Source organism: Castor canadensis, chromosome 5 (genome assembly GCF_047511655.1).
Source record: "Castor canadensis chromosome 5, mCasCan1.hap1v2, whole genome shotgun sequence".
In the NCBI taxonomy this organism is placed as follows: Eukaryota; Metazoa; Chordata; class Mammalia; order Rodentia; family Castoridae; genus Castor; species Castor canadensis.
Genome location: NC_133390.1, coordinates 111205786 through 111230480, shown reverse-complemented (window position 1 = coordinate 111230480; position 24695 = coordinate 111205786). Strand labels below are relative to the sequence as shown.

Sequence of the window (24695 nt, the reverse complement as noted above, 5' to 3'; positions counted from 1 at the left end):
GAGAGTGTATGTATAATTTTATTTTCATTATGCTAATTTTATACTGCTTCTCTAATAAAATGTTCCTAAAATGAATTACATAACACATAATTGATGGATTTGTATCTTATGCTCAGTTTTAATGTTTTATAATTTTATGAATGTGCCAGCAATAAATACATCCAACCTTTACATTTTAGTTTTCTGTGAGACACAGTGCTTTCTTCCTTTCTTAGAGACTTGGATTTTTTATGTCTATGAAAGACACTTGATCCTCCTCCTACTTAAACCTCAAGCAAATATCCGCACAGGAAGGATGCATTGACTTGTGTACCTCTCTCTTCCTGCACTTGCCCGTGTTTCATAATAAACTTCCTTTCTCTGCCCTTCACCATTACTTTTCTTTTTATTTGGTGTGTTGGGGAGAGTGGCCCGGACCTGACATATGGAACCCAGGAGTTTGGGCCTGGAGCCTAAAACTTCTGTAATACTAGTAAAATAGTTAATGGCCCAAACCCTACTTCCAGGCAGCCTGGATGCAAATCTCAGTTCTACTGTCTGCCAGTAGAACTGGCAATTTTGTTTTCTATATTTCAGTTTCTGCTTTTGCAATTTGCAGATAGAAGTATTACCCTATAGGGCAGAATAAAGCATTAAATACTGCCCAGCATACAGTGACCCTGTTAGCCCAGAAGGGTTAGCCAAAGCCACTCTGTAAGTTAGACTTACAGAATCTATTATTTCAGAATGTGCAGCCATACATTTAAATTTTTTATTGTAGTAAAAATACACATAAGATACAACTTACCATTTTAATCACTTTCAAGTGTATAAGTCAGTGGCATTGAGTGCATTCATGATGATGAAAAACCATGACTGCTGTCTAGTTCCAGAACTTCCTCATCACCATAAATGGAAACCCTTACACCTGTTAACAATCACTCCTCATTCCCTTCCTCCTAGATCCTGGCAACCACAAATCTGCATTTTGTCTCTCTATATATGCCTATTTTGGATATTTCAGATGAATGAAATCATGGAATATCTGGCTGTTTGTGTCTGGCTCCTTTAACTACTAAGTGAAGTAATGTTTTTAAGGCCCATGTGTGTGGTAGCATGAGTTAGCACTTCATTCTTTTTCATGGCTAAACAATATTCCATTGCATGGATATGCTATATTTTGTTTATCCATTCACACATTGATGGGAATTTTCCTGTTCTCCAGATTCGAAGACGGATGAGGAATGACTATTAAAAACAGCACTCAAGGGTGACTACAGGGAGGAAGCAGAAAGTGTGCTTCCTAAAGTAAAATCTTGGAGAGATGCTGGAGATACACTGGCAGGAAAAACCACCAAGAAGAGGCAAAACTCCAATTCCTCCACACCCCTATCCCATGCATAGCATCCTCACTCCACATTAAATGGAGAAACCAGGTGGGCTCCCATGCTGCCAGATGCCAGCTCCTAGACTGCTTGCAAAACACAGACTACCAGACAGCAACAGAACTTCATTGCAGACACCAACACCAGGACCTGAGGCTGAAGGACTAACACCAAAATTATTAAGACTGAAACTTTATTGCAGTTGAACTTGGGGATTTTTTTCTTTTTCTTTTTCTCTTTCTGTTTTATTATCCTCTCTCTGTCTCTCTAATGCCTGTTTAGCTCACTGTTGATTAGTACACTATCTCTCCCCATTTATTTCTTTGGCTCTGGTTTTTCTTTGAGTGTGTGTGTGTGTGTTTGTTTGTTTTGTTTTGTTTCCCCTTTTTCTTTACCTTCTTTGCTTTCCCTCTCCTCTCACCCTTCCATTCTAGATATCATCATTGTTATTATTACAAGGTAGATAATACTAAATTACACACAGTACAGGGACAGTAACAATAGCAAGAGCAATGATGGGAAGATGGAAACCACTTTCCCCCCAATAATAAATTAGTACAGGAACCAGAGGGAAATGAAGAAAATGGATACCCAGATCCAGACTCCAACAAAATGAAGATAAACTATGCCAAAGAACCCAATGAAGCCCACAAGAACAACCTGAAAGAAGAAATCCTGCAAGTAATCAATGAGAATTTTATAGAGATGATATGGATATGGTCAACCAAAATGTACAAGAGACACCCAAGAAATTCCAAGACAACAAAAATAGAGAATTTGAGAAAGCACAAGAACAAAAAAAAAAAGAAACTATAGAAGTACTGTATAAACACCAAAGTGAAACAAAGAACATGATTAATAAAGAGATAAATGAACTCAGAATGAAAATAGACAATATTAAAGAGGAAGTGAGTCAGGATATAGAAAACCTCAGAAAAAACAATGAAGCAGAAATGCAAAACAAAATGGAAGGCCAATCCAGCAGAATAGAACAAACAGAAGACAGAATCTCAGAACTTGAAGATGAAATAGTAATTAAAGGGAAAACCGAAGAACTATTAGTTAAACAACTCAAGACCTGTGAAAAGAAAATTCAAGAACTCACCGACTCCATCAAAAAATGGAGACTCATGGGCATTAAAGAAGGAGAAGAGGTGCAAGCAAAAGGAATGCTTAATATATTCAACAAAATAAAACAGAAAATTTCCCAAATCTAGAGAAATCCATGCCCATACAGGTGCAAAAAGCCTCCAGAACACCAAACAGACCTGATCAAAATAGAACTACCCCATGGCATATTATCATTAAAACAACAAGAAACTAGGGAAAGAATATTGAAGGCTGTAAAAGAGAAAAAACAAATAACATACAAAGGTAAATCCATCAAAATCACAGCAGACTTCTCAATAGAAACATTAAAAGCAAGAAGAGCTTGGGGTGAGATCTTCCAGGCACTGAATGAAAATAACTTCAACTCTAGGATACTCTACCCAGCAAAAGTATCATTCAAAATAGATGGAGCAATAAAAGTCTTCCATGATAAGCAGAAACTAAAACAATATATGACCACAAAGCCACCCCTACAAAAGATTCTTCAAGGGATTCTGCACACAGAAAGTGAAACCCAACATAACCATGAAAGAGCAGGCAGTACCAAACTACAGGAAAAGAAAAAGCAAGAAAGTAGAAAGTAACATAGATGTAGCTACACACAATCAAACCCTCAAACAACTAAGACAACTAAATGACAGGAATCACCACATACCTATCAGTACTAACACTTAATGTTAATGGACTTAATTCCCCCATCAAAAGGCACCATATGACAAACTGGATTGAAAAGGAAGATCCAACAATTTGTTGCTTACAGGAGACCCATCTCATCAATAGAAATAAGCATAGGCTTAGGATGAAAGGCTGGAAGAACATTTATCAAGCCAATGGCCCCCCAAAACAGGCAGGAGTAGCAATACTTATCCTGACAAAGTAGACTTCAAACCTATATTGATCAAATGAGATAAAGAAGGACATTCCATACTAATAAAAGGGGAAATAGACCAAAAGGAAATAATAATTATCAACCTATATGCACCCAATGTCAATGCACCCAATTTCATCAAACATACCCTGAAGGACCTAAAAGCATCTATTAACTCCAACACAGTGGTTGTGGGAGACTTTAACACCCCACTATCATCAATAGATATGTCATCCAAACAAAAAATCAATAAAGAAATCCTAGAGGATGAGGGGGGGATGGGTGGGGGGGAGAGGGTCTGGGAGGGGGGCAGGGTGGAGAAATGACACAATGTATGCACATGTAAATAAATAAACAATGACAAAAAAGAATTAAAAAAAAAAAAGAAATCCTAGATCTAAAACATACCATAGACCAAAGGGACCTAGTTGATGTCTACAGAACATTTCATTCAACTTCTACACAATATACATTCTTCTCAGCAGCCCACAGAACCTTCTCCAAAATAGATCATATCCTAGGGCACAAAGCAAGCATCAGTAAATATAAGAAAATAGAAATTATACCATCCATTCTATCTGATCACAATGCAATACAACTAGAACTCAAAAACAAAAATAAAGACAAAACCATGCAAACAGCTGAAAACTGAATAATTCAAATGAACAATGGATGGGTCATTGATGAAATAAAAGAGGAAATTAAAAGGTTCCTGGAAGTCAATGAAAATGAAAACACAACCTACCAGAACTGTTTACAGTCATGAGTGCATATATTTGAGACTGAAAGATCTCAAATCAATGACCTAATGATACATTGCAAACTCCTAGAAAAACAAGAACAAGCAAATCCCAAAACAAATAGAAGGAGAGAAATAATAAAAATAAGAGCTGAAATCAATGAAATAGAAACCAAGAAAACCATACAAAGAATTAATGAAACAAAAAGTTGGTTCTATGAAAAAAATAAGCAAGATCGATAGACCCCTGACAAATCTGACTAAAATGAGGAGAGAAAAAACCCAAACCAGAAAAATCAGAAATGCAAAAGGGTAGATAACAACAAACATCATGGAGGTCCAGGAAATCATCAGAGACTACTTTGAGAACCTATATTCAAATAAATTCAAAAATCTTGAAGAAATGGACAGATTTTTAGATGCTTATGATCATCCAAAACTGAACCAAGAGGACATTAATCACCTGAAGACATCTGTAACCCAAAATGAAATTGAAGCAGCAATCAAGAGTCTCCCCAAAAAGAAAAGTCCAGGACATGATGGATTCTCTGCTGAATTCTATCAGACCTTTAAAGAAGAACTAATACCAACCCTCCTTAAACTGTTCCATGAAATAGAAAGGGAAGGAAAACTGTCTAACACATTTTATGAAGCCAGTATTACACTTATCCCAAAACTAGGCAAAGACACCTCCAAAAAGGAGAACTATAGGCCAATCTCCTTAATGAACATTGATGCAACAATCCTCAACAAAATAATGGCAAACCGAATTCAACAACACATCAAAAAGATTATTCACCACGACCAAGTAGGCTTTATCCCAGGGATGCAGGGGTGGTTCAACATATGAAAATAAATAAATGTAATAAACCACATTAACAGAAGCAAAGACAAAAACCACTTGATTATCTCAATAGATGCAGAAAAAGCCTTTGATAAGATCCAACAACACTTCATGATAAAAGCTCTAAGAAAACTAGGAATAGAAGGAAAGTACCTCAACATTATAAAAGCTATATATGACAAACCTACAGCCAGCATTATACTTAACGGAGAAAAACTGAAACCATTCCCTCTAAAATCAGGAACCAGACAAGGATGCCCACTATCTCTACTCCTATTCAACATAGTACTAGAATTCCTAGCCAGAGCAATTAGGCAAGAAGAAGGAATAAAGGGAATACAAATAGGTAAAGAAACTGTCAAAATATCCCTATTTGCAGACGATATGATCCTATACCATAAAGTCCCAAAAAACTCTACTCAAAAGCTTCTAGACACCATCAACAGCTATAGTAAGTAGTAGGATATAAAATCAACATAGAAAAATAGTTAGCATTTCTATACACTACTAATGAACAAACTGAAAAAGAATATATGAAAACAATTCCATTTACAATAGCCTCAAAAAAAATGAAATACCTAGGTATAAACTTAACAAAGTATGTGAATGACCTCTATAAGGAAAACTAAGCTTCTGAACAAAGAGATTGAGGAAGACTATAGAAAGTGGAGAGATCTCCCATGCTCATGGATTGGTAGAATCAACATAGTAAAAATGCCTATACTCCCAAAAGCAATCTACATGTTTAATGCAATTCCCATCAAAATCCCAATGACATTCATCAAAGAGATTGAAAAATCAACTGTTAAATTTATATGGAAACACAAGAGGCCACGAATAACCAAGGCAATACTCAGTAAAAAAGAACAATGCTGGAGGTATCACGATACCCAACTTCAAACTATATTACAAAGCAATGACAATAAAAACAGCATGGTACTGGCACAAAAACAGACATGAAGACCAGTGGAACAGAATTGAGGACCCGGATATGAAGCCACACAACTATAACCAACTTGTCTTTGACAAAGGCCATAAAAATATATGATGGAGAAATAGCAGCCTCTTCAACAAAAACTGCTGGGAAAACTGGTTATCAGTCTGCAGAAAACTGAAAGTAGATCCATGTATATCACCCTATACCAATATTAACTCAAAATGGATCAAGGTTCTTAATATCAGACCACAAACTCTAAAGTTGGTACAGGAAAGAGTAGGAAATTATCTGGAGTTAGTAGGTGTAGGTAAGAACTTTCTCAACGAAACCCCAGCAGCACAGCAACTAAGAGATAGCATAGATAAATGGACCTCATAAAGCTAAAAAGCTTCTGTTCATCAAAAGAAATGGTCTCTAGACTGAAGAGAATACCCACAGAGTGTTCTTTTGCTCTCTCCAGTTGCCACTTCTGAATTAAGATCTTCTGGGCTGGATGCCACCCAATGGCCTCAACAGAGGAGAGTGACATGTCTTTGTCCGGAGCGTTGGTTATGTCAGATTGGTTGGTGTGGAGTGCACCGTATCTCCACAGAGTGTATAGCAATTGTGTCAAATTCTTTGACACTCTTGTGAGAGGTGCTTTTAGTAAGTCCGTATGAAGCCTGACTTTCCCAAGATGTTCACCAGTTATTTTGAGTTGCTTTCCTAATCCTGTGGCTGGCATGAGGAAGTCAGGAGGCATCTTATTGCATCCAATGCTGCTAAATGGGGTTCATTGACAGATATTAACTAATTCTGTGCAGCCAGTTCTGGGGATATAGCATGAATTTGGAATCCAACTTTAGAAAATAATTCTAGACTTAAGGAAAACTCAATTCTGCAGGGTACAAGTATAACTGAAAGCTTCTAAGGAAGGCAAATTTATGTGACCAATTGTACTCTGAATACATAGCCCCCAAAATGTTACAATTACTTTTCACTGCAGCAATGTATATAGCCATTTAGCCTGAGGAAGTTTGATTTCATTTGCTATCCTGCACCAGGGAAAGGTATCATAGCATAACCATCATTAACAAATACTTTGATGATTTACCAAGAATGGAGTGTTGGGCTGAACAAGAAAGAGATTCACTGAGAGTCTTACAATTTAAAAAAGAGATAGGAGAAATACATGGATATCAAAAAAGGGAGAAATGCAAGGTCAAGTACCAACTCAAGAGTAGTGGTCATCACTGTGGGTAGAGAGGATAAGGCTTGATTTAGCCTTGATGCAGGGGGTCCTAGAGAAATGGAACAGACGGCAGCTACAGGGGCAAAGACATGGGCAAAGGAATAGGGATGGGGATGAGAAGGGCACCTCTAAGAAGGCAGTGTGGGACAGATAGAGAGACAGGGGTGTGATCATGAGTCCAGGTTCAAGTCCTAACTCTGTCACCTACTGGCTATGTTACCTTGAACAGATGATTTGACTTTGAGTCTATTTTCCTCATTCATAAAATGAGGACAGTGATAAGTATACTACAAACTTTTCATCAAGATTAAATAAAATAATTGTTCATTTGTTCGTCTATTCAATAAATATTCATTATGTACCATAGTTTCTTTGTGAAGTTGCTACTAATAAGTTTGTCCACTTGGAGAGCAAAAGATCATGTGGGAGATTCCTGGAGCCAAACACAAGGAGTAATTATCATTGGTTTATAAACCTCAGCACTGACGCAAAGACAAGCCAATAGAAGAAACCAAGTACTGGCGTATTTCTATTATTGGTAATACTTCTTTGTTCAATAATTTACAAATAATTCCCCATTTTCCTGTTTTTGTTTGTTTGTGTTTTGGAGTTTGAACTTAAGGCCTCATGAAGCGCTCTACCACTTGAACCACTCTACCAGCCCTTTTTTTGTTTTTATTATTCATTTATTCACATGTGCATACATTGTTTGGGTCATTTCTTCCCCGTCCTCCTCTTCTACCCTCTCCCCCCTTACCCCCTCAGTTCCAGGCAGGTCCAGGCATAATAAGGAAGACAAAGTGTTTTTGCTAGTTGAGTTGAGGATAGCTATACAGAAATATTCCTAGCATTGCTTTCATGTACACGTGTTATGACCTATGTTGATTCCTCTCTAACTGATCTTTACACTGGTTACTGATCCCCTTCTCATGATAACCTCTGTTTCTTTAAGGTTTCTGTATTATTTCCTCTGGACATCAAACGCTTTCATGTTTTGGGTTTTCTACCTATTTCTATATCTCCCATATGTGCTCTCCCCTTGTCATGTGATCCCAGTCCAACCACATTGCTGCATTTGCCCTGGATCTAAAGTCCGCATATGAGGGAGAACATACAATTTTTGGTCTTCTGAGCCTGGCTGATCTAGCTCAGAATGATGTTCTCCAGTTCCATCCATTTACCTGCAAATGGTAAGATTTCATTCTTCTTCATGGCTGAGTAAAACTCCATTGTGTACAAGTACCACATTTTCTTGATCCACTCATCAGTAGTGGGGCATCTTGGCTGTTTCCATAACTTGGCTATTGTGAATAGTGCTGCAATAAACAAGGGTGTGCAGGTGCCTCTGGAGTAATCTGTGTCACTTTCCTTTGGGTATATCCCCAGGAGTGGGATTGCTGGATCATATGGCAGATCTATGTTTAGATTTTTAAGAAGTCTCCAAATGTTTTTCCAGAGTGGTTGTACCAGCTTCCATTCCCACCAGCAGTGGATTAGGGTTCCTTTTTCCCCACGTCTTTGCCAACACATGTTGTTGTTGATGTTTTTGATGATGGCTATTCTAACAGGGGTGAGGTGGAATGTTAGTGTGGTTTTGATTTGCATTTCCTTTATGTACCAGCCCTTTTTTTGTGTTGGGTATTTTCAAGACAGGGTTTCGTGAACTAGTGCCCAGGCTGGTTTTGAATCAAGAACCTCCTCTCTGTCTCCTGAATAGCTAGGATTACAAGTGTGGGCCACAGGTGCTGGGTTTCTTGTTTTCTGTTTTTCTTTTTTTCTTTCAGTAGGAAAGAAGAATTTCAAATTAATGACTCATACAATACTTCTCAAAAGCTCATTCTTTTAGCATGCATTTACCAAGTTTCTACAGTACAGCCATTGGATGTGTGGTATATAGATGTGTCAGCTATTGTGCCTGGTGGAAGAGATAATCAATAAAAAGTAATACACAAAAATAGAAATAGAAGGAAGTACTATGAAGGAAAAAAACCCCTCAAAGAACAGTGTGGGAGCAGCTACTTTTGATGGAGGTGGGGGAGATTTGTGCTGCACCTCAAGGACAAGTAGGAGAGAGTGGAACAGAGTGATCCAGATCTGTGTCCTGAGGTGGGAAGGAACCTGGGCCATGGGGAAGGTAAGGGGAGAGACAAGATGGGTCCCAATCATGCAATCCTCAATGACCACATCAGACCTGGTAGACTTCATTTTTCTTTTTAAATTTGTATAAACCCTATCCAGGGTAGATAATCTTCAAGACAACTTAGGCTAGATGAACTCTAAGATCTTTTGGCAACTCTTGGAACAGAATTTTGGAAACTATTCCTATAGAATACTATGAGAGTAATCTATTTCCCATGCATACTAGAAGAAGGACTTGCAAGAGACTCCCCACCTTAAAAAATCACATCACAAAAAGCAACTGAATCAGACCCACGGATTCAGGAAAGGATACAACTATACTGTGCTCCAAGTACAAAATGCAATAAAGAATGTAAGAAAAGATGGTAGGCTTAATTTCATTTATGTTTTTTAAAGGTTCTAATTCCTCTGTTCTTGAAGCACTATGCACCTGGCTCTGAGTGCAATGGTCAAAGTTCTTCTTGCAGACCTGACATGGCAAATGCCTGTCTTTAACTGCTCTCTGATCTTGCTGAGTGGGTATTTCCCCCAATACAATTAGCACTTAATGTACATCCAAGGAAAAACAACTGCAGGTTGGCTGCAGATATTCTTGCAAATGGTTCTGGGTGTGTCCACACTGATGTAAAATCCAGCAGAATGGAGAGCTAAGTGCCACCACAAACAGGTAGCATCCAGTGGTAAGTGACGAAAGAGCTGCCCCACCAGGAAAGGTTCAGTTTCCTGTATTTCATAATCTATCTGGGGAGGAGAGTTGAATTTGATTTTATTTTAATTTTATGTTCTGTCCAAACTGAAAATTAGTAACCAACCTCTTCCACCAACTGCCTTCATTAATAATATTATAACCCTTCAAGTCAATAAAATTTTCTGTGGAAAAGTTCCAGAGCCTGTTGGTATTGGGCAGTGTTTTTTCTTTGACATTCCCAAGGAGATTAGACCAACATACAGAATGAAAGGGATGTGCCTAGAGTAAAGAAATGCAAATACAATGAACTAATTGAGAGCTGAGGACATCAAAAAGAGGGAGAAGATAGGAAGACTTATTATGAGGAAAGGAAGTCAAATCAAAGGGAAAGACAATCTTGCCATGGTGGTAGCAATAACCCTAGCAGTCCAAATGTTTTTCCTATGAATAGAGCACCCAGGACCTGAATGTAACCAGTAACTGCTGTGGAACAAAAGGGAATGAGGATACAAAAGGTATCCATCCCTACAAAATAATCAGGCAACTTTGCATATTTTTTTCCCTCATCAGTTCTCCAAATACACTACTGAGAAAGGGAGACAGAAGCTATTGGCTCAGAGTTAGTGAAGCTTTTTATATACAACCTTAGTGACCTTCAAGTTTGCATCTGTCACTGAAGCACACTGCTTCCTAACACTGCCTTTGTTTGTTGGGCTGAAGCAAGGCAGTGGAGTGAGATGCCTACATAGTCCACCAAGCACCATAGCTACCAGCCTCCCTCCATCTGCTCCTTCCTTCTGTGCACAGAGATCCAGACATGTAAATTAGTGCCCTAGAAGCTGTCTTTCTCTCCTTTGTGCCCCTTCTTCACATGACAGAACCTTGTCAATGGATACGAGGGGTGACTGCAAATATTAGCAACTATTTCCCTTGGATCTTAGGAAAAAGGCTTGAGAAGAAATAGATCAGAATAGTTTAAAGCAGTAACAACAGTGAATATTAAATTGCTAGCTATTATTGGTACTATTCTGCTCTCACCTAAAACCCCATGATACCAAAATGTTTACAGTTAAAGTCAGAGCGTCTCCTACTCCCTCCCATTCAGTCACAAATGAGCTAAGTGTGGCCCCTCAGTGACTACATTGGGTTCAGTTCCAGTTTTACTGAGGAGTTTGCTGCCCCTCTAATGATCGCTAGAAGAACCCAGCAGAACTGTACAAAATCCTCCTTGCAGACCACAAACGGTGTTACCCAGGCACTCTACTAAATCAGTGAAGACTCTTACATCTGCTTCACTCTGTCAACTATTTTGTTGACATCCTTTGTCTGCTATTTTCTCCTTCATTCTCCTAAACTTCCATCTTTTAATTTCTTATTATCATTTAAGTGGTACTTTGGTGATTGGAGATACATGTGTTCAATCAGCTCATGAGAGTCTTGCATGAAAAATCAGAAACTCTTAAATGCCATCTAACAAACCCGAGGTAAATGTGGCAGCTGGAAAAAAGACTGTCTAGAGCAAGAGTTGATAAACTATTGCCCACGAGCTAAGTCTGACTTGCTGCTTGTTTGTTTAAATAAAGTTTTATTGGAGCAGTCATGACCATCAATTTAGGTATAGTCATGCCCCACACAAACAACACTTCAGTCAAAATGATGGACCATATTTATGATCATGGTCCTATAAGTTTACATTGCCTGCTGACATCATAGCAGTCTTAGTTTGGGTGTAAGTATGCGATGTTCACACAGTGATAAAATCGTGTAAGCATGTCTTTCTCAGACCATAGCTTAGCTGTTAAATGGCACACAACTGTTATCAATGTTTGCTTTCACATTTCAAAGTTAGAGTTGAGTGGCTGCAAGAGAAACCGTAAGACCTGTCCCTCTCTTCAAAAATATTTACTGCCTGGCCCTTTACAGAAAAACTTTGACAATCCCAGTCTACAGTGCAAGCTAATAAGATAGCATAATACTGTGAGATATGATATAAACATTTTTCTGTATTTCAGGCTTATTTGAAGATGTTAAAGTTTTGGAAATTATTTCGTTTTAGTGTCAAATGGAATGCTATGGGCAGGAAATAAATATATTTTCCCAAGGAATGGCAAAAGAATATCCTTTCAAAGAGGCATATGAGCTAAAATATAAAATATGAAATCATAAAATACAAATAAAAAATACAAATTTATCCAATATAGTAGTGCTACCCATAGAGATAAATCTGGCATTTCTTCACATATTAAATAAAGAAAACATCATTAAGTGTCAGTAAAAATATCCCACTTAAAAGATTATCCTGCTAAAAGTTTGTTACAAAGACAGCTAAATTGCATGCTGCTGGCTTAGATCTCTAAATTGTATTTCCAAACTAGTCCACATTTTTTCAAACTTAAATTTTCACTATATAACTAACAGTAAAACAGGTTTGAAAAATAGTTCTTCCCCGTAAGAACAAAATATCTTCCAACATAGTAAAAATTCTGGAAGGAAATACATAAGATTAAGAAAGATTTTCTTTATCATTTTCTCTGTTTTCCAAAAAATTTACAGTGAACATTATATTTTCACAATCATGAAAAAAATGCTTTCACTAGGATTTTTTTCCCACCAAATAATGGATTAGAATTGGTCTGTGCTATTATAATAAGTTAAATTAACCCATTCATAGTCACAACATTGTTACTGCAGTGGAGAGTAGAGCTGGACTTCTGAGGAGTAAGTGACCAGTTAAGTTTATTTGTACATAATATGGCTTTAGGTGATGCCAGCCTCAGCGGGGCAAAATACTCAAGAGACTTAAGAATTGGGTTTGAAATCACTGGGTGTGGACAAATTGGTGGTGAAATTTTTTTCTTTAGGTGCATTTTGGAGAACTAGGTGACACAGTATGTGTAAGTGTCCTAAGAGAAGCTGTTGCCAGTTCCATTCCTCAACTCAACTCACCTCACCTCAACTCAACTCTACTCAACTCAACTCACCTCAACTCAACTCTACTCAACACGACTCAATTCTCTCTGAGATTTGGTTTGGCAGGATCCTGAGGCAAGTCACCAAGTGTCCCCAACTACATTTTCCTAGATAAAAATCCCTGTCACCAATGCACATGCTAGACCTGTGATGTAATACTGATTGAGTTTAGGGGTAAACACACCAAGAGACTTTCAAAATAGAATTTGGGGGGTGTTCTTCTCATTTAAGTCACTGACATTATTGTAGAAGAGGATGCTGAGATGCAGAAGTGAAATCTGAGCAGAGGCCTGAAGCTCTCACCCCTATTGACGGCCTCAACTCTGTGTTTCTTTAATTTGATGGATAACTATAATGAAGCTTATTAATTCAAAAAGAGCTGAGTTCCCATCAATTTCCACTAATTCTGTGTCTTCTTCAATATATCAAATGTCTGAAAAATACTATGCATATCTTCTCAACAAGTGGTTAACGTTTTAAACATTCTGCCTCTTTTTCAGTGCTGAGCTTGAGTTACACTTTAGTTGTGGCTGTCTCTGTGGGTTTTCAAACTTTTTATGTTGCATCACAAGACAACTAACTTTTCTTTTCCTAGTACACAAAGGTTGTTTCCTTAACCAGAAGTGAAAAGTCACTGTCGTGTTGATGAAGTAAGACTGTGATTCGGCACATATTAATAATACATGCATTGTTCACAAGGGCTGGTGCCAGGCAGTCCTGCTCTTGGTCTCATTTGGTCATTTGGTCTCTTGTTCACTGAATTGTGCTGCACTGAGCATTTGCTCTGTGCTGGGCACTGAAGACAGACAAGGTTCTGACCCTGCAGTAACATCATGAAGATCTCAACTCAGATGCTTGGTGTTGACTACTCCTGTTCTTAATGGTGTACTTAGGATGTCTGTGACCCCAGACCCCAGCTTCTCAGCAGGTATCGTACAATGTGTGTGAGTGTGGGAGATATTGGATAATGGGGTTAAGACAGAGCCCTAAAACCAACACTATTGGAAACCTAAACAAAGGAACTTGAATCCTACCCCATGGCCCAGTGAATCTTTTCAGACTTCAAGAGCAACTCCTGTCTCACCCTGGCCTGGTCAAGAGCTTCAGAGACTGAGAACACTGTACACAGTGTCCTGGACTTTCTGCTTGGAACTTCGTAAGAGGCTAATGGAAGGTTCTAAGCAGTTCCTCCCTGCAAAGAAGCGTTCTGGGAAGGTCATTCCTTGGTGAAGTCAGTGACTTGTGACCAGGGAAGGCTTACGTTGGTTGCAGGGCTGGCCCTGGCTAGATCCTCGTTACATGAATTTCTCTGACCTGGTCACTGAGCCACCAAAAATGGCAGCCCTTCTCCTCACGGGAAGTGTTGCCAAGTGCTGGGCCCTGCCTGGGGCAGGGAGGTCAAAGGCATGTGAGACCCCAACTGCAGTTGATATCAGCCCATCCACTGGGAACACCCCATATCCACAGTCCCCCTTTAACAACCTTGTGTCTCTGGACCCTCATCTGTGTAGAGAATGTCAGTCCATTCCCTCTGGAGGAGACAAAGGCTGGGAATACAAAGAAATTCACTGCTGACAGAATTCTTTCAGCCTTCTGCAGAAGGTAGAGGTGTGGGGTTGTAGAATTGGATTGGAAACGAGAAGAGGAATTTTTTTCACACTCTTTAGCTCATTCATTGTACCTGTCCTCCTTCATATTTTATTGTAGTGGTATTCTAAGCCAATCTCACTGAAAGGGTTGAGTGGAGTTGAATCCTTCCGCACAAGATTTGCCATACCAGTTGATTCAATGTTATTACTTTACCATATTTGAGATGGAAGGAAAGGACTGTGACAAAAACTAGAAAATCTTCTTTTGCTTCAAATGTCAGTAGGATCATCAATATGCCAAGGCAGGTATAGGACTCATAACCCCAGCAAGGGTCATCTCTTGATGAGATTTCTGTTATCAGGAAAACACCTCATGGGGATAAGAGCTTTCTAATGTCGTGATGGATATGGTGAAAATGAATTTGAAACACATGAATTACATTTCCTTAAAAATGTGCTTAAGTTCAAAAGTTAAAAATGGTAATGCTTTGCTACAAACATTTGTGAATTTCTTAAGCTCCAAATGTTTGAAAAAATAGTTTCTAAGTTGAAATTACATGGGTTTCTTACCATTAGGGCATTGTCATTTACATTAAATATTTTAACCAACCAATGATAGCAATATGCTATTTAAAATTTTTTTTTTTGCTTTGGAAATTTCCTCATATTTTAATAGTGCTTTAAACTTTAATTAAGCCATCTTAATTACATAGTTATTGAATTACTTTAAGAAATAGAATAATTCTTCTTTCTGATGCACATAAATTCAAAATACAAAATAGCCCAGAGAATGGAAAGTTAAGCATGATAAAATTGAAAACCTTAAGTTTTCAATATACATTTGACATTCGAGCTAATGAAATTGTACAATATCAGTGTTGTAAGAATACAAAGAATATCTATGTTTGCTTTGTTCCTTTTACAGTAGACTCAACTTATATAAACTTTAGACAAGTTTATACAAATTTAAAGACTTTGTTAAAAAAAAAAGCTAATCAGCAAAAAAAAAAAACCCAAAACCAAAACAAAACAAAAACCACCCCATAGACCCCCAGTGTAACTATATTTATGAACTGGTGTGGCTATAAGATAAGAAATTGGTAGAAGGCTGTGAGACGGATATAGACATAGACCTAATTATCCACATTTACTGGAAAAGAGCTTATATTTAAGTATATTTGAGGTTGTTTATGAAAGAATGTAGAAAGAAAATCAGGTACACAATGATCCATAGTAAAATGGCATTAATTTCCATATAAAGGAACCAGGCCGAATTGGATTAATCAGTAAATATCAGTGACAGGTGAATTTGTACCAGGCACTTTTCTCAACCCATTTTTCAGTGCTTTCTGTTTAGGACAGTATATATTGTCTCAAACACATTTTTGCTTAATTTTCATTCTCTGTATGTAATCCATATGTTTCTGCCTTATTTATATAACTTCGCTCACCATGATTACACAAAGTATTTTGAAACTTTTAAAACTTTCTTCCTTGAGGAAATAAATGCCGTGTTCATAAATTGTCTGAAGGACGCACAGTACAAATTCACATGTATACAGAGGACTAGGAGTCCCTGACTTCTAAGCTTGTTCATCTTCTCTAAAAACCCTTATCCTGTGAGGAAAATCAGAGGATGACATAGAGTCACACATTCAATGCCACAGACAGTCCAGGTAACTAAGTCTGCTATCCTAGAGGAAAAAAAAAGAATTAATTTATTTCTGTGCTAACTGAGGTCTGCTGGAATATGTCAGTCCTGCAGCTAGTAGCACTTCTCAAACTTAAACGTGTTAAATGCAGGTTAGGTCAAGGTAGGCTGAGAATCCGAATTTTCTAACAAATACCTAAGTCATAGATGTTTTTGGTCCGTGGACTGCAGTTTGAGAAGCAAAGCTCCTATTGATGTTACTTAGCCTCTGCTGATATTTTGGGCTGGATAATCTTGTTTGGGGAGGGCTTTCCTGTGCATTGCAAGACATTTCACAGCAGCCTCAGCTTTACCCACTGGATACCCCCTCCCTAGTTGTGAGAACCAAAAATGTCCTCAAACATTACCAAATTGAGGACGGGGGAGTGGTCTCTGCTTTACAACCATTGCTCTATTGCTATATGTATGGCTATGTTTGTGGCATAACATAAACACCTCTTTTTATGAACTGGCTTCAGTGAACATAGCAAAATAGCTGCCTTTCCCCCCTTCCCTGAGCAATTATGCTTTATTCAATTTATGGACACTACAGATTTTATAACTGATATTGTTTCCTTCCTTCCCTTGACTACTAGGATGCTCAGAAGTAAATATGGAAACCACATTCAGCAATTTGTGAAAATTTCCAGGGATAAATTTGTTGAAAATAACTCAACTATTAGATTCATTCTATTACTCTATATTTATTTTTCTCCTTCACATTTGGTAAATTATCTCTTACTTTTACTATACCTTTTTGGGGGTTGCCACATCCACTGTTTGAAATAAGATTAGCTTCTATTAAGGCATAATCTTGTTAACTAATACGATTAGTTTCTAATAAAGGGAGTAAGGGCAGACACGGTGTATTAATTTGCCAGTCAGGGTTGGTTGTTTGCAACTTAATATATATTAACTAGCAAATCTAAGCACTAGCAAGACAAGCCTCCAAACTATTGAGAAATCAATAATTGTTTTCTTTCAACTGTCCCAAATGGTGACTGTAGATATCTGGAAAAAGAACAGGATAACATGAAGGAAAAGGTCTGTTGGTTTTTGGGTATGCGTGTACGTGCTTACTTTATATTAGAAATATAAAATTAGCAATAAAGTTGTTTGAAGGCTGATGAAAAAAACTTGGCCAAGTAACAATAGTTTTATATTTTTGCCAGCTCTGGCATAAGACATTTAGAATTAATTGCATTCAGAACATGAAAGACTTTAAAAGTGATCCTGCAGTGTTTTTCACATTCTGCTTGAAATTCTTGGTTTAAAGATCTATGAGGAAGGCTAGTATGTAAAACCAGCAGAACCAGAATTGCTTTGCTTGCAGGGCAGGAGAAGGGAGGAAGAAGGGGGACCTGGAACCCCTGTGAAGGAGCCCCCAAGGGTTTTAAAACCCATGAACCCTTACTATACTCTTGGGAGATGGGTGAGGAGGTGGCAGCCCTAGGAGATGAAGTAACCTGTTCAAGGGGTTGGAATTGCCCTGCAGCAGATCTGGGATTGGAACCCAATTTGGATGGGATTCAGGGGCGTCTGGAATTACATCCCAGGTTCAGGTTGCCAGCATATCTATTAATGAGGCCAATTATTCTTACTGAAAATTCCAAACCTTGCAGAAATACAAACAGTAAAATGTGCAAATTTCCCCTTTCCTCTCCCCACCTGCATCCGTAATTTGATTCTTCATAGAAAAAATAGTGGGAGTAGTTTGATGTGTGCCTTCTAGAGCTCTCCTTCTTCCCTCCAAATCCACAACACTGCCTTTTTCTTTTATCATAGCACTTAACACTTTCTATGACCCTACCTACTTTACTTATTTATCATTTCTGTTATTTAGTGTCTGCTTTTCCCACTACAACAGTCTCCAAGAAGGCAAGGATTTTTGCCTGCTTTGCTCACTGGTGTCTCCCAAGTTCCTAGAGTGGTGCTGATATGTTATAGACACTCAAGAAATACTTGTAGAATGAATAATAAATAATCAGGATAAAGGAGAAGGGCACAGAGGATTTTTAGGGCATTAAAATTATTCAGTATGATACTATAATGGTGATTACATATCATTATGTATTTGTCAAGACCTATAGAAGGTAAAAGAGCAAAAATGAACCCCAATATAAATGTGGACTTTGAATGTATCAATGCATCAATATATTTTCATTGGTAGTGACAGTGAAGGGGTTGTAAGTGTGCAGGATGGGGGAGGGGGATATAGAAGCTCTCTGCACTTTCCATTCAATTTTTCTATAAACCTAAAACTACTTTAAAAATAAAATTCATTAGTTTTCAAAAAATGAATGGTCATCTCAAAATTCATGTGTCTGAAACCAAACTCTTGGTTTCTGTCTGTCTACATGCTTTCTTTCTCTAGTCTTACTTGTCTCTGTAGTGGATGCTCCATCTACGGGTGGTCAGGCCCACCCACCAGCAGCCCGCCTTTGATGTATTTTGGGACTAAGCGCGTCTCACTAACTACTACCCAACCACCCCATCCAACATCTTCCCACAATGTCTTTCTGCCTCATGGCCTTGTATTTGCTGTTCCACCCTTGCTTCTTTCATTCTGGTCTCCACTGCAAATCACCTTGGTAGAGAGCTCTTCCCCAACCAGTCTTTCTAAATAGCTGTCCCAACCCTGGTCCCTCTCTCTATGTTCTGTTTCATAGAACTTATCACTACTCGATGTTATGCTGTATGTTTTCTTTTTCTTGAAAAAATATTTTGAGACAATGTAGCTGAGGCTGGTCTTGAATTCACAGTTCTTCTACTTCAGCTACTTGAGTGCTGGGATTACAGGTGTGCACCTCCTGGCCTGGCTGTTTTCTTTTTTAATTCTTAGTTCATTTCATCTCACAGAATGTTTTAAGAATGGAGGAACCTGGTTTTGTTTTCTGCTAAAACCCTAGTGCCTAGCATAGTATAGGCATTCAGTATACATATACTGGCAGTACTGGGGATTGAATTCATAACCTCACACTTGCTAGTTAAGTGTTTTACTTCTTGAGCCCAATGCCCCCAGTTCTAAATTTTTGTTGAATGGGTCTCTCCTTTGCAGAAGAGCAATTTCTTCCTAAGGCACCTCCCCAGCCTCCTTTATAGATGACTCCACCTTGCATGGAGTGGGATCTCTTCTCATTTCCTCTCAGGATGGACCTATTCCATTTTACACCTTGTGAGGTCTGGCCTGGCAGGCTTTGAAGCATGCTCCTTTCTCACTTCATTCTGGTGCTCCTCAGGGGCCAGGTTTCAGTCCTTGGTGTGGGGCTCTATGAAACTCTACATCTCTGCCTTGCTTGTTTCTCCTCAAAAGTGCTTTATTCAGTTCAGGTGGGCGTCATGTGCTCTGCCTTCATAGAACCATGTTCCTTTCTGTAGGTCACTTATTTTACTTTGTAATTATACATTTATGATCTGCGATTAATACCTTACCGAACAAGGTAAGATCCATGAAGCAGAGACTATGGCCACTCTGTGTGGACAGTAGTGTCCTAACTCACAACACAGTGCCTGGTATGCATCAGATTCTGTTTGTACATGAGCAGGGCAATCTTCCCGATGGCTCTCAGAAGCACATCTGGAGAATATAAAAAGGTGTTTTTTAGTCATCACCAACCAGTTTCTCAGTTTTGAGAGAGCAGGGCATCCGAGGGTGGCTGGCTGAGTCTCTGCCCAACACCAGGTCCAATACTAGAATAGAAGGCAAAGTTCTCAAGCCTTGAAGTCTTGGAAATCTTGTTGGGGAGACCTTGCCATTGTCACTAGCCATACGGTAAGCCACCACTTCCTGCATTAATATTCTTCAAACACGTAGACATAAGAGATCACCTGTAAAAAGTAAATTTCCCTTGTTTCTGAGATGACATTATTTTTCCCATTTGCGGCTTATTTTATGTAGGCACACTATTGCAATATCTTGATATTTTGATGTAAATATTTCATCTGAAAATTTTACTTCTATAAAATAATTTATTTTTAAAAGTTTGCTGAATCTTTTTAGGAGAAAAGAGGCAAATGTATTTTGCAGTTTTCACCAGGCTTTGAAGTGGACAGAGTAAGATGTGGACACAGGAATTGTTAAACTCCGTTCACTCCATATGGCCTGCTGACACATGACTTGGGGCCCTGTCCTCTTCAGGCAGACTCAGCTGCTGTCTCTGAACATGCAGCTCTCTGACCATGAACTGTACCAGAACAATGGCTGCTAAATTCTCACATACGTGACTCCTGGTTGCCACATATGTCATTGCCTAAATTTTGGAAAAACATTTAAAAATCTTCTATTATCTGAAATTTGATAAAAAGGGGAGGGAATTACCTATCCTCCCACAGCCCCACCTTTTTCCCTATCTTATCAGAATCTCTTACCCAAACAATCTCTTTTCAGCATCTTGGATAACAACAGAGTCAAAATTCTTATTTTCTGTTTGCTCTGTTTTTACATAAGATTTGATGATATCCAGGGGCCATTTTGTTTCACTACAGATCACGCACTGCTAGTTCCATAGAGGAAAGAAATAGAAAAGTGACACACAATTTACTGGAACCTGGCTTGGGCAAATTGGGCTGAATGGCTCTGAGGCACAGTGGATATGTTCTTTGGTGTGTACATTCCCCAAACAACAATAATGAGTGACTAATAATAATCTCTGAGTGTGAGCATCCCTACAAAAGGATGAAAACACAGATTGCAGATGTGAGGATGTATTAAAAATAATAGATTTACAAGGGCAAACACAACAAGGGGATTGGACTATGAGCACATGATAAAAGCGAGAGCACATAAGGGAGGGGTGAGGATAGGTAAGACACCTAAAAAACTAGCTAGCATTTGTTGCCCTTAATGCAGAGAAACTAAAGCAGATACCTTAAAGCAACTGAGGCCAATAGGAAAAGTGGACCAGGAACTAGAGAAAAGGTCAGATCAAAAAGAATTAACCTAGAAGGTAACACCCATGCACAGGAAATCAATGTGAGTCAATGCCCTGTATAGCTATCCTTATCTCAACCAGCAAAACCCCTTGTTCCTTCCTATTATTGCTTATACTCTCTCTACAACAAAATTAGAGATAAGGGCAAAATAGTTTCTGCTGGGTATTGAGGGGGGGGAGCGGGAGGGGGTGGAGTGGGTGGTAAGGGAGGGGGTGGGGGCAGGGGGGAGAAATGAACCAAGCCTTGTATGCACATATGAATAATAAAAGAAAAATGAAAAAAAAAATAGATTTAGAGGAATATATTTGAGAACATGAAATATGCCACAGCAAACTGTTTCTGTTCTTCCAGCAAGCTCCTCCTCTTAATGTGAGTTATACTGAAATTTATCTTCAGAGTGAGATATATTGAAATTAACTTCTGTACATTTTTTGCTCCATTTAGGGATTTATTTCTATTTCTGATTGTTAGCAAGGTCCCTTTAAATCTACCATACACATAGCCAAAGTGAAGAACTGATACTTTCATTTATGGGCAGATACACCTATGGGTTTCCACTCAAAATGCAGCACAAATGTGCTCATCAATTTTACTTCCCTATTCTTCTTAGTTGGGAAATAGTAACCTCACCTGCCGATAATTATCAGGTAACCCAAAATGATAAAAATTGTAAGGAAACATTTTTCTTTAATTAACTTATTTGTTCCAAAAAACCAAACTTTCTTTTTAATTTTAAGGAACTTTTGAAAATAAAGTTATCTGATGTTCTCTACTGGACATCAGTCATGTCTTAAGTTGTGGATTCAGTGTACCACGTTGTTACCAGTGATATTGATCATTCAATGGATCCTTATACCCACTCTTGCTTGGGGACATACAAGGACAATAATCTGATGTTAACCAATTAGAGAAATTTGGAGAGTATCTTCTCAAAAAGATCTGTAGATTTTCCTTTAGTCATGGCATTTGAATGTCTTTCATGGGTTATGGCAGAGGACTGGAACCAAAACATGTACGGCAGCAAAAAATATAAAGGAAAACTCAGCCACCATGATGTCTGCCTCCTTTAATTGAAATCCATTCTTTGGACGAATGGGAACTGGGGAGTAACATAATCTGAGATTGTTGGGTCTGGAAACCTAAGGCAGATGAGTGAGTGAGTATCCCATCTTTCATGAGAGCGCTATGATTTCTGCATCCTGAGAAGGAGTTGTAAATCTGCATTCCTGGATCCTAAAGAGGAAAAACAGGGTCTGATAGGTCTGCCACAGAGCTGATGAGCAAAATGCTCTCAAGATTGTTTCCCCTCCCCTAATACGGAGCAAACAAATCAGTTTACCTAAGAAAGCTGGTGAAACCACAGCCAATGAAAAGAGCCCACCTAACCCAAACCCAAAGTTAAAACGTCCATAAAAGCCCCATCCTTTACTTGAGTAGGGAGCTACCAGTTTCCAGGCTCTGCTGCACTGCTCTAGTTGTAGCCTTTCCTTTCTTTCTAATAAGTCCTACTTCCCATACCGGCTTTGGCTCACAAATCAATCAACTGCCTCATGGGCCAGTTCTCTGGCCTGTGATGGCAAGGACCCTCGACACTGGGCTGCAACACATCAAACCAGCACATAACATTTTGGCAACTGCACTAAGGGACATTTCTCCTGGACCAAGGTCGGTGTGACTTGAGTGCAAAATCAACAGGGGCATGCCTAAGTGCAACCGTGAATATCTGGTGCCCTGCTGGATGCTCCTGCTGGGAGAAACCCCCTGCTGAGGACTAGCCAAAAGTAGACTTCCTTGTGCTGCTCGCCCTATCTGTCTCTTCCTAGCTTCCTGAGGGACTTTCCCGTCATGGTATCAAACCAACATTTCCTAGCTAACTTTGGCCTCATGGCAATTCCAGCTCTGGGGGTGCTTTTACTCCCTCCCTGTGGGCCAAGACTGAGCCCGGGGTTTATTTGGGTATGCCTTATGCTACATTGGAGGAGACCTGATTGGTTATGGCACCTGGCAGCTTTTTGTCTTTTCCCCCCCTGTCAAATACCCCTTCCTCAGGAGGCAGTGACCCGAGTGGAGATTTTGTGTGGCTGACAGTGTTCCAGTACCACTTAGTGGGAGTGACCTGGAAGCACTTAACTTAATTGTTAATCCCTCAGGCGGGTGTCCTGCCTCCAGGCTCTGCCTTCCCCTCCCTTACCTAAGATGTCAGGACATCTCTTCTGCTCCCTCCCCAGTCCTGCCGCCTCGTCCTTCACCTCTGTCTGCCTTTCCCTCCCTGGGCTTACTGGGACCCTGGCTTCCCATGGAAAACTCATACCATGATACCTTATGACTTTCTTAAGTTACTCCCACACCTAGTTTGTCATGCTCCTCAGTCCATAGCAGCTTTAAATCAGCTGCTGGGTACCAGCATAGGCAAAGGTGCCTGCAAAAAACTGCAGCACACACACCCCCTAATCCTGCCCCCACAAGGGGAGGAGGGAAAACAAACAGGCATGCACAGAGATGATGGCCCCTGTGCACAGTGATAATGCCTTCCATAGCTAAGGCAATCCATACAGAGGGCCCAGCACATATCCAAGGACACCAGTCATACACAGTGGTGACTGCAACCCGACACCATTCCCCAAAAAGGGATGAGAGGAAAAATAAATGTGCGCAGGTGCTTATGGGGAAGGGGGAGTGAGGGGGAGCAACAGGCCACAAGGTCAGGCCTGGGCAGACAGAGTTGCTCATCCTGGGCATAGGGGGGATTGGCAGTGTTTTGTGCAGGCCCCGTTCTCAGCCCCACCTCACACCTTAGGCCTGACTAACAGAGCCCTTCGAGTCAATTCCTATCTCAAAGTTATGGTCCCCAAAAGCACTAACATAACCTTCTGGGAACAGCAAAAAATGGGTGTTGCTATGGTCTCTAAACTTATCATTTAAAACTGCCTATACTTTTGGCCTCAGCATAAAAATTTTTTCTCCAAATAATAACACTAGTCATGCCCTTATGGCACTGTGATTGCCCTGAGACCACTTCTGAATGACCTTCTCTAACCTTATAGGCACCTCTCCAGGTGATGTGTCCCTTTGTTAAAGAGGCTGCCTGCTTTTGTCTAAAAGGCAGGATCCTAGAGTTTTTCTTTCACTGCATTGATCAGGTGATCTATTCTGACACAGTCACTTCCTTCGGTCCTGGTTATGGATGGCGAAGGAAGTCATGAGACAAGAACACCTGCCCTCATTACTTAAGTCTGATCTCCAGTCAGGATGCCAACAAAAGGGGAGTCTGACAAGTTCTTCTAGATGGGACCCACTCCTTCTAGTCTTCCAGCCTCAGTACCCAAGTGGTCTCCGCTGGCCTGTCTACTGAAATGTTGGAAGGACCTTGACCCTATTAATCTCAAGAAAAAAACCCTCATCTTTCTTTGTACTGAGGCCTGGCTTCAGCATCCCTTGGGTGACCAAGAGAAATGGCCTTCACAAGGTTCCTTAACTTATAATACCATACTCCAATTAGACCTTTTCTGTAAAAGGGAGGAAAAGTGGACTGAGGTCCTCTATGTATAGCTTTGCTTTTATTGCTGAGACACCCAGAATGATTCCATAATTGCT

At 39.4% G+C, this 24695-nt stretch overlaps 1 protein-coding gene and 1 long non-coding RNA gene across 10 annotated transcripts in view; one reads left to right on the top strand and one right to left on the bottom strand.

Annotated features, from left to right (window-relative positions):
• Veph1 (ventricular zone expressed PH domain containing 1) overlaps positions 1–24695 on the bottom strand; it is a 297471-nt gene that overhangs the window by 91363 nt on the left and 181413 nt on the right. The window lies entirely within an intron of this gene.
• The window catches only part of LOC141423304 (uncharacterized), a 47681-nt gene continuing 36633 nt past the window's right edge, over positions 13648–24695 (top strand). Inside the window, exon 1 of the long non-coding RNA XR_012448058.1 lies at positions 13648–13818. This is a non-coding gene — a long non-coding RNA (uncharacterized lncRNA). The remainder of the gene's footprint in view (positions 13819–24695) is intronic.